Raw genomic sequence first — 14,306 nt, 5'->3', positions numbered from 1 at the left:
GTGGGGGTGGGGGGGGGGGGGGGGGGAGGCGGACGAGAGGTGCAAACAGTGAGACGCTCCATGTGGTGCCCGCCATGTTCCTGCTATTCATTTATATATATCCTCTCTCTACATCGTCGTCAGTATATATATACTATTTACTGAGGGAACCCCCCCACACCGAACTTGCTCTGTGAACTGAATTCGCTGGAGGTTACTGAAGGTGGCATTTAAAATTTAATTCTATTTACCTCGGTACTTCGTTCCATTTTGATTCTCTGTGATTTAACACGATTCTTTACTCATTTTAACTGGAAGCTTCCATTTCCTGTCCCTCTTCCTCTCCCCCCTGTGCTCGAGGCGTTCTTTACATACAGTAGTGGAATGGATATATACAGACACTTGAGTATCGTCTTGTGGAGTATGACGCCGTGTACTTCGAAAAGTTCATATACTTCAGAAAGAAATTAACTGCCCCAGGGTCGAAGAGTAAGTTTGTTTTTTTGCTTGTTTTTTTTTTGTTCTAACCTGAACATGGAAACAGTATTTTCCTCCAAAAGTGTATAAACTTCTAACAGACTACACGGCGTCATATGCAAAAAAACTACTCATCACAGTTTACACTGTAAGAACCGCAAATACATCCCTTGCCCTGTCACATTTCTTTGTCCCACAGCACAAAGAGCGCCTGTAGTTTTTCAACCCCTAATTGTTCAAGTATCCACTCGTAGTGAAGGAGGTTGACTCCACTTCATCAAATATTCCTGCAGCTTAAAGCTTCTCGCATTCTGGATCTTGCTCGTTTCTCTCCTTGCCCGTTGTTAGCGACTGTAGTGCTGCATGCTGTCTGTATGTTGCGGGTCTACACCCAGACTGCCTAATCTCTCTCACGCGAGACAGCCGGAGAACGTCACACAAGGAGGACTCATATGATTAGTGCTCTACATGTGTACTGTGTTTCAAGCGTGAAGGAGAACGGATGTTTGCTACGCGATACCAAAGATTGGCCCATGATGAGGCAGCTCTTTGAAGAATTAATGAAAAGTTGTAAGAAATAATAGTGTATATATAAAGAGAAGCTCATGATAAAAGGAAGAGATTTTAGGTATATTTGTTGCTTAATTAGCATTTGCTTATTTTAGTAGAGTAACCCCTCGATAATCCAGAGCATTTTCTGGGGGGGGATCATTCGGACTAGGCGATAATCCGGATTAGTGAAGATAAAAGTAACCCTAAAAGGCAAAAAAAAAAAGCCAGCGAAGACAGTAATATGTATCCAGTCCGTAAGGGTCATTATATTTAAGCCATCTGGTGCGTAACAGTGACTCACCCATTCTGTACGGTGGCAGCGGTTGCAGACTCATTGCATTTGCGGACCTCGTAGCTGTGGCTGTCTTGTAGGATATGGCGCTGTGTAATCTGGTAGGATTTTACTTACATTTTTGGGGGGAATTACTGCTTTTATTTTCAGGCTCCGCTTCATGCTACTCTGAAGATGTAGGCATTGCGTTCCTCAGAAACGCCTGTGAACGTTTTTTTACCTTATTATGCTGCATCACATCACGGACGATAATAATCTTGATGATAGAACTGTTTTATTTGTTTAACGATGCGCCAGGGTCAGATTGTTTTGTGTTGAATGAACGAAATTGGAAAAAGTGTTGCAGGAATTGGCCGTGGCTTAGTTAAGGGCACTCACCGAGGATCTGGGAGACAACGGAACATGGGTCGGTATGTGCGGTGTCCTGGCNTTTTGTGAGACTCGAGGGCCCCGGGTGGGTGTCGTACAAGGGGGTGATAAGAGTGTGACATGCTAAAGCAACCAAATTACTTTCTCGAGTCTTGAATGAAATCAGACACACTCTTCTGGTCCACATTACGACGCAACGCGACGCGACGCAGTGTTGGCTGGCCCTGCCCGCAGACAGGTTCGGGATGAAGGTGGTTCGCCCAGTCTCGCGTCCTCCACAATGCGCAGGATGGGCAATGGCTGACAGCGGACAGGAAGGAGAAAAACGGTGAAAATTGGCGAAGGAAGGGAGGGGAAAATAATTAGATAAATGTATTTGAAAAGAAGGAAGACGTGGAAGAAGCATGAAAAAGGAAATGAGAAAGGCGAAGAGAACAGGCAGTAAAAGAGCAAGGAAAGACAGGATAATACAAGAAGAAGATGAACAAGACAGAATCAGAAAAGGGGAGATGAAGCAGAAATAAATGGACGATGAAGAGAAGAAGAAGAAGGTAAAAAGAAACCAAGAAGAAAGAAAAGAAGGGAGGGAGGAAATTAAAAATAAAACGATTAACAGAATTGAAGAGCAAAGCAAGGAAGAAAAAGAGGAGGGGAAGGAGAGTAACTAGAAGGATAAAAGTAGGACGAAGGAGAATACGAGAAAGAAAGAAAGAAAGAACACGAGGAAGGAAAAGAGGATTCAGAAATAGGAGGAAGAGGAGAGCAAATAAAAATGGTGGAAGAAAGAGAGGGAGAAGAAGGAGAAAGTGATGAAAGAGGAGGAAGAGAAACAAAAGGAAGAAGCAATAATGATTTGATGTCACCTCCATAACCATATTGTTCGGAAGTCTGTCCATGAAGCTGGGTTTCTCTTGAGGTCGCGCAGCTCAGAAGGCACGAGATATCTGAGAAACTCTACACTCGAGTGAATGATAAATGATCTGCTGGTTTGTTAGATCTCTGATTTACAAATCTCTCCTTTCCCGAAATCAAGAAAGCAATGAGAATTTATAGGATTAGAGGTTCTCATGGCTGTCATTAATACACCTTTCTGGAATGTGGCACAGTGTTGATTGCTAGACAGGTGCAAAGGCTTCGGAGAGATCTGCTGCTTCCAACTTCGTGGGGGTTGAAAACAGAAACAGTAGTTCCTTCGAAGTTTTGGTACCCATATATCAGATTATACGGTATCGGTTGAGGCGCTATGCTACAAGCCGGAAGGTCGCGAGTTCGATTTTCAGTGAGGCTATTGAATTTTTCAATTGACCTAATCCTTCCAGCCGCACTATGGCCCTGGTGTCGACTCAGTCTCTAACAGAAACGAGTTTCAGGAATCTTCCGGGGTGATAAAAGGAGGCCGGCGCGTAAAGCTGACAACCTCATCGCCATCTGTGAGCGGATTGTCTAGAAAATGTGGAAGCCTCGACTGAGAGTTACAGGGATAGCTTTACTTTTTTACTTAAATCGTAGAAGTTTCGAGGCATTTTGATAAGGGGCGTTGTAACAAAAGTAATATTATATTCGAGATTATTACTGTAATGTTCTTGAATAACAGTACAGCACAAAACATTCCTAAAGGGCCTACAAATTGTCTCAGCAAGTTGTAGTTCTTGCTCTTCAAAAGCGATCTTGTAACAGGGGAGTCCCTGTTTTATCTGCTAGAATTTTCTCGACCGATCAGCCGTGTCAGTGTTGAATTAAGAGATTTTTCCGTCTGCATTATCAGGTCGACCCTGATCACGAACGCCGAGGAGATGCGAGTATCTGAAGCTTTGGTTTCCAGTTCCACGTTGACACGACTGATCTGCCCATTCATTCGCCCTCAGAGTCTCACATCTTCCAATTTGTATATGGATCTCGAAGGGACTGTATCTGTGTATGTATGTTATATGCCCGTATGTTGCACAGATTTTGTTTCGGGTTCGTAAATAAGGCAAATAACGTTCCCAACATTTGTGAGACCGCGGCCCGGCAGTTGGGAAACACTGTAACCATATCACGATGCTGTGAGTATCCAGATTATAGGGTCGAATGGTAGGGTGAGCAGTGAGTGGTAAATTAGGTAGGATGTGGAAGGAAGTTGTCGAGACTTATTATAAGATACTGACCCGGCATACTCCTGGAGGGACCGAAGGAAACTACGGAAACTCTAGTCAAGTAGTCGATGTCCCGGAAGAGATTCGGACTTGAACATGAGAAACTATGAAGGGTGTAGGAGGATAACATTAATATGCATGTGAAGGAAATAAGTTGTTAGGATGAGAATTTTAGTTAAGGATGCAGTCCGGTGGCTGTCTATGGGATTAGCGGTGATGAACCTTCTAGCACTAGTGCAGGATAATTACGTGGTTAAATATTGATGCCCATAGTTGAATTAGAGGAATAGGAGATGGGCAGGAAGTCTCAAATGGCTGATGGGGCCCCAAAGAAGAGCATAGTAACGCCTGCTTTACCATTAAAAAGCCTTGCACGCTACCCACCCACACAGTGTGTGTCTGTGTGTTCCGTGTGCTTCTCACAATAAACAGCGACTGTTTCCCTGAACAAAAGTCAGAGTCAGAGTCAGAGGTACTCTACGACATGCGATTTACCGCCAGTCAGTTCGTCTTGGCGTCAAACCCCTTGAGAAGCACAACCAGAGATTTTTCTTTCAGCTGAACCCTTGCGGTAATAGTCCTTATGTAACATTCTCTATGACGAGAGGATGGTTTTGTCTGTTATGAATATATTTGGCCTATCGTAAAATGTATATTTCGCACATATAACATGTTGCTGAAAATTCTTCCTTTTGCACTACACACAAGTCATCTGTCGGTACAGGCTTTGAAGAGCAGATATGCCTAACTTCCGTATCTTATGCTACAATGGCAACTTAGTCATTCGGTAAACAGCATTAACTGGTTAGGCTTTGTAGCCGAGATGTAATATGTTTCCTTTGAGGTACGAACTGTGTCTCTATTATTTATGTGTTCCGTATGGTTCTCACAATAAACAGCGACTGTTTCCCTAACCAGCATTAACCGGTTGTGCTTTGTAGCGAAGACGTAATGTGTTTCCTCTGAGGTACGGACTGAGTAGCCCTGCGAGTCGTAGGAGGAGACGAAAAGGGCACCCAATGTCTGGGATTGTAACTGGGCCACGCTGTTCCTGGGGGATATAAATACGGAGACCTGGCTCTCCAGGTTGGAGGAGGCTCAAATCTGAGACAGTAAAATGTGGTCCCTAGAATGACTGCGCTGGCGAGAACCAGAAGCAGTTGTAAACAACAGACCCATCCTCTCGTCAGAGAGGGCGCCTCACATCAACAAACCCGCAAGTGTCTGAAGGTAATAAAAATCTGTTCTTGGGGCCCAGATGCATCTTGACACCAAGACAGGCTTGGTGACTGACCATCGGTCGCAGCTTAACTTTGACTTTTGCTCATCATGTTGCAAGCCAACTCGAACAGGGTTTTCCGAGGGTTTCCTCGGTCCTAGCGAAAATGCTGAGTTCATACCCAAGTACCACGTTGCACTGTTTGCTTCACATGCTGCCCTCACAATGGTAACATCAACATACCACCCTAGTGTAGCTTTACCAGAACGTTAATATCAAAATTCTCACCATACACAGTATGGCCTGAGCTCAACTTCTGTCCTCTGCTCGCAACAAAGTCCACTTCCTAACGCTTTACCTTCTCACAGACGTAGTTCTGAAAAATGTATCTCCCTCCTAAAGTCTAATGTCTCCTTCAATCTCATCACCCCCCCCCCACAAACTTTTTCTCTCCGTCTCCATACAATACAATTTGTTACATTTTTCTATTCTGCCATGTGAACACGGGTCTTCAGTTGATTATGAAGACGCGTATTTATGTGCTATTCATGGTCGTTAGATCTGATAGCAAGCCAGATCAACCCAATTCGTTTCCTTACAAGTTGTTCCTCATCAGTTCGTTTTAATATTATTCTTACATTTATGCATTGGTCTGTCAGACGGCCTCCTTTTCTATTTTAATTCTTTCCAATAAAGAAGATCCTTATGAAATCCGTATAAAAACTCCGTAGCCTATAGTCCGTAAGCGAAATATAGCCACCAAGCGACCGCCGCTTGTCGGCGAAGTTAGTGCCAACTTTAGCGGGTAGCGGGTGTCACGTGATCAGCGCAACGGATGCCACACGGCCGTTAATCTCGGTTTAAATCGGAAAATTGCATATTCATAAGTGGAAACGAAAGTCGTTTCTTTGCTTAATTAAGCACCACGCCATGGCGACGCATGGGGAGTGGAGTTGTAGCTCCATGTATTTTTAATCTTGGCACTAGGAGAAGGTCAGTTCTGTAGGAGATGCATAAATACACTGTTTGGACAGAATGTAGAGTTCCTTCATATTAAAGCAGGTGGCACGTATAGTTACCATTGTGTCTTGAAGGGACGAATTTAGTGAACAAATTGCATTGTTACTGTCCACAAATGATAGATGCCAATATGAGCCTCTCAATAGCCGATAACCGCCTGAGATTGGAGTCAATAGACGTGATCAGTCTTTCAATGTCATGTAATCCACGCTCCGTGTCTCCTCTGCAAGGCGGCCCTAATGCAGCCTCATCGCCTCGTCGCCTAATATCGTCAGGCCCACTCCAGAATATTGGCAATCTTGCAAATAAACCTAGAAATCAGATTACTCCCAAAATAGTTTGGGAACACGCACATTCTGTAGTGAGGTTAGGTCGGGGTTCTTACGTCATAAATTGTTAGTGCTAAACAGAAATAAGGGGTAGATTTTGTTGTCTCCTAAGTAGAGCTTTCCAGTCGCATTGCTCTGGTTTCTGTATCGCGTGATTCGTAAACAGGTGGTGACGGAAGGCATAAAATTGTATCTCAACAAGTCAAGAAATGCACTCAGAGGTTTTCATTCTGGTCCGTCACACTAACAATTACAAAGACAAAAACAACACCGTCCAGTGTGACTATTTAAGTTTTATCACTTGAAAACTCATCACCCTTACATGGTGCGATCCCTACGGATCATCCTCAGAGGGCATCAGTACTTTTTCCAGAAACTACTATTACAATAGGTGTTAAATTATGTACATACACGTATAATTTCTGAAATACACAATGTACACAATGTTCAACCTTTCACAGTCACAGGAGCCTTCCTGGTATTAAAATTTTTTAAAGTTTTTTAAAAAAGTTTGTTGTTTAAGATTAAAATTTTTATAAACCATGCAAGTTTATGTCAGTTCTCCTATTGCCTTTCTTAGAGGTGGCTGATCTTGTGCCGCCTGTCTATCTTGAGAAAGGAGATTCTGCAAATATACTCGTATTATGGGTATTGTATTAATTTCAGCGACCCTACTGTATATATATATATTTTAGTATTTTGTCCTACCTTAGTATTGTCCGTGTTTATTCATGGCTTGCTGTGTTGTTTACACTGTTCTAGAGTGTTCTGTGCCGTGTAATTTATACTTCCTGTGTCTGTGACGTTGATGTGGGCCTGTTCTGATGTATTATAAGATCGAACTTGTTACGTTGGCTATTACTTTCTTTTGTGTGTTTTTGTTCTTCTATCAATTTATTGAACGTATTAAAACGATATATATGGAAGTCCTCTTTTATATTCATGATATTTGAAAACCATAAAGACTTGCTGAAAATATTGTGAGATGTGGACCCATTGCTAAGTAACAGCTGTGTAAACATGAGACGATACAGCAGCCGTTTCTGGGGAACAGACCGTGTGCGGACCGTGCCGGGGCTATATAACGAGAAATAATAGTTCAGTCAGTTGAGAAGTCAGAAACTAAAATTAAGACTAACTGTGCTGACGAGGATCAGCAAGAATTTAATAGCCAGACAGTCAGTTGAGAGTTTCAGATGTGAGAGGTGAGAAGCTGGTAGCTGAGGCCGGGGGACGGTTCGGGAGCACAGAGAAAGGAGAAAGTCCCCCGTTGGAAGCCGCTACCAAGCAACAGCTAATGAAGATTGAGAATACTATGCGTGCTGTAGTTACAGTGATCTTTGGAGTGTGTGACTCAGTGACACTGTCACCGTTGTTTGTAGTTACGAGTTGTTTAAGAGTTCAATAAATCCGATTACTAATCCAAACCCCGTCTATAGTCACTCACGTGACAGTATGTTCTGTACATAAAATATGTTGTTTATTTTGTTTGCAACTTTAGTTCGACACAGTTTTTGCTGTGGTAAACATTTGCAAGTAAATGGTTCTGGCGATGGTGTAAGACACTCGGGAGTACTGGGTTCTTGGAACTTACCGAAGAATGGACGAAGTCCAAAACCCAGTAGTGCTCACGAATTATTTACAGTTGTACTCAAAATGGGCTCCTGTCGAAGAAACGCGCATGTAAGTCTTCGTGTGGACTGCTCGTTATTGTTGTGAGAGCTTCAAGGACAAACGATGACAAATTTTCATACAGCTCCCCAGTGGGGCATTTTTTTACAGTTTTGCAATGCGAGAGAGCCAAGAATGATCTGGAAAAATATTATTCACGTTGGTTATTTAACAACAACTTCGTAACGTCGAAGATAGGATTATCAATCGACGTGGAACAGTTGCTGGGATGAGAATCGGTAAGGGAAACGGATGTACCAAGAGAAAATGTATCCAATTTCCACTTTGTCCACCACAAATCCCACATGACTTGACCTGGGACCGAAGCCGGACGGCCGCGGTGGGAAGCCAGTGACTAACCGCATGTAAAAATGTTTTTATATGATTACGTCATAATGTGTGATAACACGCAGAAGTATACTTACGTAGAACTTTATATTTAACGAACAGTTTAGCTTACACATAGTTGTAGCGTTTTATAATCCTATTTGTGGAGGTCCTCTATTCGAATCTCGACCAGGGTACCGACTATCTTGACTGAAGAATTCCCATAGTGTTCCCCCAGACCTTCCAGGAAAATGCCGCTATAATATTTCGATTAGGCGAGGACCGCTTCCTTCCAAATCTCTTTCAATTGCTATTCATCAGGAAGTATTGTTAACCCATTTTCAGAAGCCTGGTGAGAGTTAACATTACATTGTACTGTGCGAAGTTGATGCAGGCCAACTGGCAAGATGGGTACTGCTTCATGGTGACAATGCCAGACCCCATACAGCTCCAGCAACCCTGGAGAGAATTCAGGAACTACAGTGGGAACTTCTTGAACATCCTTACAGTCCACATTTGGCCCCTGGTGACTTCCATCTCTTTCGTCCGCTAAAATGCCACTTTGCTGGTAAGCGTTTGGCTGATGACGAAGAGGTTGAAACGGAGGTGCGGAAGTGGCTGAGACACCAGTCAAAAGATTTCTACGTTGCGGGTTTGGACGCACTGGTAAAGCGATGGGACAAGCGGAGGATATATCGAGAATATCACATATTTTACGTTTTATAGGTATTTGTGGCTTATTTACTGACTCTCCCTCGTACTGTCCGACATTACACGAGTGTCCTGGTACTGAAAACGTAGTCGATTAACCCACGAAAACTGAAACTATTTCTGTCAGTAGGTTGATATATATTCGGGAGGTACTCGCTTCGAAACTCGGCCGCTACGCCGGATGTCTTGACGTGGGCGTTTTTCATAATTTTCATTACTCCTTCGCAGGCAAAATTCGGGATTGTATCTGGATCAGACTACTACTACATCCTTCCACATCCTCTCCTATGTTTTACTAAGTCACGTACCTAGCGGCGTGGTGAAGCACCCCACTAAGGTCATATTCTCTTGCTGTTTCATTTCTGGTTTGCTTGAACGTAAATGTCTTCTTAAGTACGCTTTTCAGCTATCTTCAGGTTCATACAGAACGGTGTAACGGGGTTACAATATGAAGGAAACACTGTGAGTTCATTAGGACAAAAGAGCGGTATGGTTTGATTCTGTTAAGACGCAGTTTTAAACTCCGTCCTTTTTTTATTGCTAGTGGGGTGGGATAAGTCCCTTGCACTGCGGCCGTTCCTGGCCTATTGTACCAGCCCCAGATGATAGGTGAGGGCGATTGTGGAGCAATTGGTGGAATGAAGATTGGCAGGGGAAACCGAAGTACTCGGAGAAAACCTGCCCCAGCGCCACTTTGTCCACCACAAATCCCACTTGACCAGACCCGGGATCGAACCCGGACCGCCGCGGTGGGAAGCCAGCGACTAACCGCTTGAGCTATGGCGCGGCCCTAAACTCCGTCTTGGTGGATTATGGGGTTCAATACAGAATTTTGAAACAATTTGGGGTTTAAATCCACATATTACAGACCCTAAGTAAAGTGTGAGGGAACTCTGTGTGCAAATAATAATAGACGTTTACAATTGTAATCATTTTTGACTTCGAATCCACTGCGGTCACTTAGTCTTTACCTACCGCAACGGCTCACATTCCAAGCCAGGTCAGTTCATGCGGGAGTTGCGGTGGACAAAGTGGCACGGGCAGTTTTTCTCCTGGTACATCCTTTTCCCCTGTCACAAATAGCCCCATCTGTCATCCGGGGCTGGTACAGTGGCCCATTAATGGCGTAAGTACCGAGGGGCTCAGTCTCACCCCTAACAGATTCCAGGGAGTTGACTTTCTCTCGCCGAACCGCCATTCGCTCAGCTACTCAAGAATTCCCCAACATTTATGGAACCCACCATTGGTCCCTATCCTGAGCCAGATCAGTCCCGTCTCTCTAATATCCATTTTAATATTATCCTTCCATCTACGTCTACGTCTTGCTAGTGATCTTCTTCCTTCTGGCTTTCCCGCTAGAATCCTATATGAATTCCTCTTCTCCCCATTCGTGCTACATGATCTCCCCATCTCATCCTCTTTGACTTGATCATTCTAATTATACCTGGAGAAGAGTACAGGTTATGAAGCTCCTCGTTATTCAGTTTTCTCCAACCTCCCAACACTTTATCTCTGTTCGGTCCAAATACTTTCACCACCCTGTTCTCAAGCACCCTCAGTCTGTGTTCCTCCCTTAATGTCAGAGACCAAGTTTCACACCCATACAGAGTCTCACCCCGCCCTATGAAAAAGAAAAGGGGAGTTTCTTCCGATTGAACTTCGAGGGTTACATATTAGCTTTGTTTTCAGCTTTTGTTTCGTGACATCCAAACCAGTTGTATTATAAAGCCAGTGTCTTTCTTTTCAGTGAGGCTGCGGCTCATTCCCTCGGGGGTTAGTCTGCAGTGCACCCACGAAGCTCTCTTCCTGTTGTTGTATTGATGAGATGACGGATAGCTTGATAGACTGAGACACTGTAGCTCAGGTCGGCCATTATTCACTTCCTTGGGCACGAGCCAGCTACACAGTTCTCTCGTTATTACCCGACTCAGCCAGTATAAGGAGACAGAAGGTCGTGGTTCGATTTCCAGCAAGATCAGCATCTTTTTGGTGCTTAGCATAAAAGGTAAAGTTTTCCCTGGGCTTATTTAATTAAGCATTGTGCCGTAAAGACAAGATGGAGTAGAGGTTTAGCTCAACAATTCTTGACATCGCCCCGGCCGCTTTACCCCCGGAGAAAGAGCCCCCGGTGCCCATTGGATAGACCGCGGAGGCACTTCCATCGATACAGCAATATGTTCGGGTATTGCAACATGTCTGTTGGTAGATAGTCCCTTGTTGCACGCATGGTACTGATCTGTTATTGCGTGTCACAGTGTCCGAGCCTGTATGACTCATTCACATATGGGGGGTAGTGTAGTTAGGGGCGAGTTTATAAGCTTATTTGTGGTAAATGAATTTTGTTTTATTGGATGCAATTTAGTTCCGAGCTGAGAGTACAGATTGCGTTGGTAACTCTATGACTAACGAGGACAAATTACCATGTATAGCCTGCTTAGGTAGGCAACCTGCTGAAGCTTCGTACAAGGAATGCATCCATCACAGCGCAGTGAAGACGGATGTCACGGATCTCACGTGAGCATCACCCACGGGTCGAAAACATTGTTATGAATCTCTTGGCTGAAGACATAGTTTCGAGTCATATTCAAGGTTCTCACTGCGGTACACATGAAGATGACTGTGTTTTTTTGTGGGGGGGGGGTGATGCCATGTAGTTTGGTAGATATTTGTCAACGTTTCGGACACAGCCCCTGCCTCCATCTTCAGGGAAAAATAGGAAAACGGAAGCAGCAGGTTCCTCGCACACGTTAACAGTCTACTGAACTATAAGGCGTCTTATACCAGAAGGTACTCTGAAGTATTAACTGTAGTTTGTTTAACGATGTTATCAGTCTCTCACGTTAAGCCTATATAACTTCAAATGATTGGGTGACAATACTGAATTGGAATGGATGTGAAGGGAAGAGGTCGTGGCCCAATTTAAGGTACTTTTGTCTCGGAATTTGCGCTGAGGGACTGGATGAAACCACGGAAAACATCGGTAAGGTTTGTGGCCCAGCCTAGATTCGATCCTGGCACAGCTCCGTAGAAGTCAGAGGCGTCTATTTTCACGCCTGTACACTGTGCTTGTGGCCTTCTTGCATTAACCCGTTCAGATACAGAACGCACGATCGTGATAGAAGGATAAGAGCGAGGTCAAGAGACCCAGAGTACGAAAAGGAGAGAAAGTAGAAAGAAGAGGACTAGGAGATGTGATAGGAGCAAGAGGAGACGAGGAGAATGAGAAGACGAAGAAATAAGGAAAAGGGGAACAAGAGAAAATGAAACACATGAAAAAAGAGGAACTTCAAGGAGTGAGGAGGTAAAAAGAAGAGAATGGGGGAAGAGAAATGCAGGGGAAGGAAAATTTAACGAGGAACTAGAAGGAGGGAAGAGAGAGAAGAAGCGGAAGATGATAAAGAAGGATATAAGAAAATAAAAATCTCCGTTGTTTTATGCCGTCTGTATATCTGATGACTTGGATGTGAAATGGGGGTTAATTGCAGCTTCCCTGAGCTCGGTGATTTAATTTAGAGCGAAATATGTATTTTGCTTCCCATCCTCTTTACTTGCGCGTTTTCATTCGTCTCTTGGTTTTGTTAAAATAAACACGGGACATGCTGTGTCTCCGAGGCATGTGAACGAGATTTCTAAACGACACATAACTTGAAAGGGGGTGGTTTTACGTTAATTAACGTTGCTGTCCTCCGACTTAGCGTCCTCGAACATTAAACACCTTCTATGGTACAGGCCGTGCTTCTGTGCCTGACTCCTGAGCTGCGCATGAGCAGAAATGAGAGATTTGGCAGGACGTAGCGGGGCACTGTTCGTAGCCGCATTGCTGGAGGGAGGGAGGTAGGTAGGTAGGGTGACGCAGTGCATCTAAGGCTCTTTACTATCCCATACGCACCCCAAAGCCCCCATCTCAGTTAGTGAACTCGAAGAATTCAACTGCGGATTCCGATAAGCGCGGCCAGGCCTCAACATACGGACAGTAGCCTTAACGTGCCTTGAAGGCATCAGAAGGCGACACGGGATAGACTTCGGTTTGCATTTTTACTGAGAGGAAATTGGGTTCATTCTCTGGTATGGTAATTAATTCTGCGCTTGCATTGGAAACGGCGCAGTGGATCTCCGATCGCCTGTAAATTTCTGATACGTTCTCTGTTGCCGTGACATTCTCCTAATTCCAGTTACGTAGGCATGTTCAGTATGGTCTCTACTGATGGTGTTTACTGATAAAATTCTGTGGACATTTGTTTCCCCCTACAACTTCTTGTGGTCGATGGCGGTGATGTTGATTTGTTAGGTGGTAACACAAATGCCGTAAACAAGAAAACAGGGACTCTGTTAGACGCTGAGGACTTTGGCAGAGAAATTAACGCCCAAATATCTAAGTATGTCTTCGTGCAAGAATGAAATATCTCTACTGTATAGTTTCGAATGATGGCGTTATTGTTTGTAACGAAATGGGGGAGGGGGGAAATTGGAAAGAACCGTTTGTGGCCTGGTCGAAATTTTATCCTGACATTTTCTTGAAGGACTGAGGCAGACCACGAAACATTTCTCTCAGAATAGCCCATGTCCTGGCCGAAATTCAAACCGGGCACTTCCCAAATTCAAGTTCAGAGTGTTGCCGCTACACCAGCCTCCTCAGTTTGTTATAAATTCAGCTGCTGTTGCTGATGATGGTAATAATAATAATAATAATAATAATAATAATGTAGCATGTAGCACCGTTACTGTGCAACGATCGCGAGAAGGAACATGCGTTGCTTGGTAAGGGTCGGTAAACACGTTCCCGCGGAAACGGTATCGATTCTATCGCTAGGCAACCGCCCATGGCAACAATAGAAAGAAAATGTGGAAGCCTTGACGTCTCACAACTCTATGGGCCTCCACAGCCCGTTACAGCCCGGATATTTAGAAGTGACAGTCCAGGAAAAGCTGCGCAGTGGATGGGCAGTTCCATTCGTGAAAGTTGAGGGGTCTTGTGATTAGTCATTCGTTTGTTTTCAGTGCGAGCAGACATCTCAAGTTCAGTTAAAAGAATTCTTCTTTGTACAGTCAAGTTAAAAAGTTTTGACTTTTGGAGTCTTATTGGAGTTTATTATTCTCTATTTACTGTATTAATATTTTATTGTTTATTTTTATTCCTTGATTTTCTTTTTTGTTTATTTACATTTGTACATTTTTCTGTCTCCTTTAACATGCCATCTACACGAAGTAAATTGAGTGGAAAAGTG

At 43.9% G+C, this 14,306-nt stretch overlaps 1 protein-coding gene across 5 annotated transcripts in view; it reads left to right on the top strand.

Moving 5' to 3' along the window:
* LOC111875779 (Krueppel-like factor luna) overlaps positions 1–14,306 on the top strand; it is a 284,213-nt gene that overhangs the window by 68,455 nt on the left and 201,452 nt on the right. Inside the window, exon 1 of one of the 5 annotated variants that reach the window (XM_023872319.2) lies at positions 11,065–11,086. The exons of the other annotated variants lie outside the window; for them this stretch is intronic. The gene's annotated coding sequence lies outside the window, so the exon portion shown is untranslated. Of the gene's footprint in view, positions 1–11,064; positions 11,087–14,306 lie in introns of those variants that run through there. 5 annotated transcript variants of the gene reach the window in all.

This window comes from Cryptotermes secundus, unplaced genomic scaffold (genome assembly GCF_002891405.2).
Source record: "Cryptotermes secundus unplaced genomic scaffold, Csec_1.0 scaffold1307, whole genome shotgun sequence".
NCBI lineage: Eukaryota > Metazoa > Arthropoda > Insecta > Blattodea > Kalotermitidae > Cryptotermes > Cryptotermes secundus.
Note: the sequence above shows the minus strand (reverse complement) of the source record. Positions and strands in the feature narration are given on the sequence as shown.